Below are 3,182 nucleotides of genomic sequence, written 5' to 3' on the forward strand. Positions count from 1 at the left end.
GCATGATAGAAGGAGAGTTGATGACTTTGCACTGTGGTGCTGGAGAAGAGTATTGAATATACTGTGGACTGCTATGAGAACAAACAAGTTTGACCAGGAGACGGTGAGACCAGGCTGCTCCTACGAGGCAAGGATTCTGAACCTTCATCGGACATACTTTGGACATGTTGCAAGGCAGGATCAGTCCTTGGAGAGGTACATCATTATGGGGAGTATAGACGGACAGCGCAAGAGACAAAGACCCCGCCGATGAGATTGGTTGATTTAGTCACTGTGGTAATGGAGATTGGTGTGTCGAAGACAATAAGATCGGCAAAGGATAGAGCAGGATTTAGAGCTGTTGTACAATGGGTCGCTATGAGTTGCAGGTGACTCAACAGCACATAGCAACAACAACGACATTCTTCTTGTATTCTACTTTCCATTCAGTGATGACAGTTTGCAACTATTTCTCCTCCTTTTGTAATTCCCAGTAAGAAGACTTTGCTTTCTATACCTTATCTACTAGTCTATTCTATGCGTGCTCTGCTCTACAACACATACTGTTTTCAAAGGCCTGTTTTTTTCAGAATTTTCAGAAGGCTAGCCAATCCTTTCTAATCTGCCTTAATTTGGATACCCTACTTTAGCACAATATTTGACAGCAAGCATTTCCCCAAACATACAGATATGATGTTTTTCCAATTCTATAGGTAATATATCAGGTATTGGTCCAGCCACCCTCTTTAAGTGAATGTGTGTAATTCCCACTCTCGTTCCTGCTCTGCCAACATCCAGGTAGCTCAGTTCCCTCTCCATCTTGATCCAGTACTTCCCACCCTCTACCTCTAGCCAATCCTGGTTTGATGGCTCAGCATTCCACCCATCTCTGTTCACTCATTTTCTCTCGATATCCCTGTGACACTGGTGCTCCTGGTATGGAAGGATGTCCTCCTCAGAGAAGAGTGCAGGACACATGATCCTACCCAAAAAGTGTTGTTAATTTCATTTGCATTATTAGCATAGTCTCATCCAGCCATGTGGCAAAAGCCAAAGCTATTATTTTGAAAATTAAACCTATGCACAGAATTTACAAGGTCATATCCTTTAAGAAGTAAACTGTCACATTTGCTTTTAAAGGGCTCTGGGTATAATTTAATTAATAACATTTTATCTATAGCAGAGCATTTAACTGTATCACATTCAGGAATACAGTCTTTTTCTGGAGATTTTCTTTCAATCATAGAAAAATAATTCATCTTTTTCTGTTATGCAGGTCTGAACATTTTCTGACACTGAAATGCTTTAATTACAAATATATTGGAAATTTTTAAAAAAAGAATTGAAAATTACCTAGTAAATTATATTAAGAAAATATTTCAATAAGAATTAAGTGATGCCATAAAAGCGAGATGATAACATGTCTTATAGCATTTGATTTCTGAAGAAAGAAACAAAAGTAGCAGAATTAACCTTACATCACATTGTAATAATTATGTTGAGTTGTTCCATTTTTACTTGTATAATCCTTCTTATAAGGTAAATCAGTGTCACCTTAAAACAGCATTTATAATTTACATTACTTCCTCTGTCATTTAGCGTAATGATCCCCAGGTATTTGATAACAAGGAAAAGATTGGAGCTGATTCCTTTGATTTACTCTGATGTATTCCAGACAGGAAATGCTTTCAATTTTTTTTCCAGTATGTAATCTGAATGCAGGTAAAGAATTTCTCAACTTTTCAGAATGCTAATTAAGTATAATAATTTGTGTAACCTGCTGGGGTACTTAAGTAGCTAATAGCAATCACATTGGTTTCCAAAGACAAAGTTTGTTTTTATTCACATATCTAATTTCAGAAGTTCACTATCTTCTTAACATATAAATATTGCCGTTGTCTTTTAATACCTAAGTAATATTTGAATGGATATTTTTTAAGAATCTGTATTTCTTTTTGAAGGAAACAGAGAAAACTTAGTCCCCAAAATTTTCAGAATTCTAAAATAATGTTAAATATAATAGGGACTATATTGCAGATAGCTCACAAATATTCCTACATGTTTTAGGTTAGTTCATATTTTTATTTTAAGAAGGGCCCTAAATTCATAGATAAATTGTTGGCTTTCTTTCTAAGAACAAGTGGTCTAAAGGTAGCACAACTGATGAACAAAGGCTCCAATTCTGCGTGTGAAGATTAATGGTGAATTTTGTAGGCATTCAAATAGCTCCTTCTTAACAGAAAAGGAAATTACAAAGAAAGCCACACAGCTAAAAAATATTTTACAATCTTGGGACCGAGATATTTTTATAGATTAATTTCCTTTACATATTGTTGTTGTTATTATTGTTTTTATATATCATCAAGTCACCTGCTACCCATAGCGACCACATGTACAGTAGCTCTGAACCCTGCCCTGCCCCGAGCCAGCCTCACTAATTCCAATACATCAACCTAAATTGTTTCAGTTACTGTATCAATTCACCTCATCTGGTGTTTTCTTCTTGTGTGCTGTTCCTCCTCCTAGCCTCCAAGAAGAAACTTGTTTTCACCCTCTGCAAGGCTCACCTATTTGTTTTCTTGGCAGTCTATAGTATATTCAAGACTCTTCTCCAGCACTACACTTCAAAGTCATCAATTCTTCTTCTGTCATCCTCACTCATTGTCCAGCTCTCAGAAGCAGAGCAAGTAATTGTGAAGATCATGGGCTGCATTAGGCGTACCTTTGTCTCTAAATTGATATCTTTGCCTTTCACCACTCTGCAGAGTTTCCCAATGCAATTCATCTTTTGATTTCTTGACTGCTGATGTTAAGAGCATTTATTGTTGAGCCTAGCAAGCTGTAATTACTAAGAACTTCAATCTTGTCTCCATCTATCATGGTGCTATTAAGTGGTCCAGTGGTGAGAATCTTTGTCTTTTTTATTTTGAACTTCAATCCATATTGAAGACTATGGTCCTTGACCTTCTGCAGCAAGCACTTCAGGTCTTCTTCAGTTTCAGCCAACAAGATTGTGTCATCTTCATATTATAGGCTGTTGATGAGTCTCAGGCAGTGATGGGGAAAAGTTCTTGTCTTTGAGCTCCTACTTCAGTACTGTTATCTTGTGACATAGTGACTCTGTTCTTCAATTTGGCTGTCATAATATGATAATTCTCAAGGTAAAGACTATGTCTACGCTAGTGTTGTTTGTTTGGAGTTCC

The sequence above is a fragment of the Elephantulus edwardii genome, unplaced genomic scaffold (genome assembly GCF_000299155.1).
Source record: "Elephantulus edwardii isolate Elephantulus edwardi_28Jun2011 unplaced genomic scaffold, EleEdw1.0 scaffold00347, whole genome shotgun sequence".
NCBI classification, from domain to species: domain Eukaryota; kingdom Metazoa; phylum Chordata; class Mammalia; order Macroscelidea; family Macroscelididae; genus Elephantulus; species Elephantulus edwardii.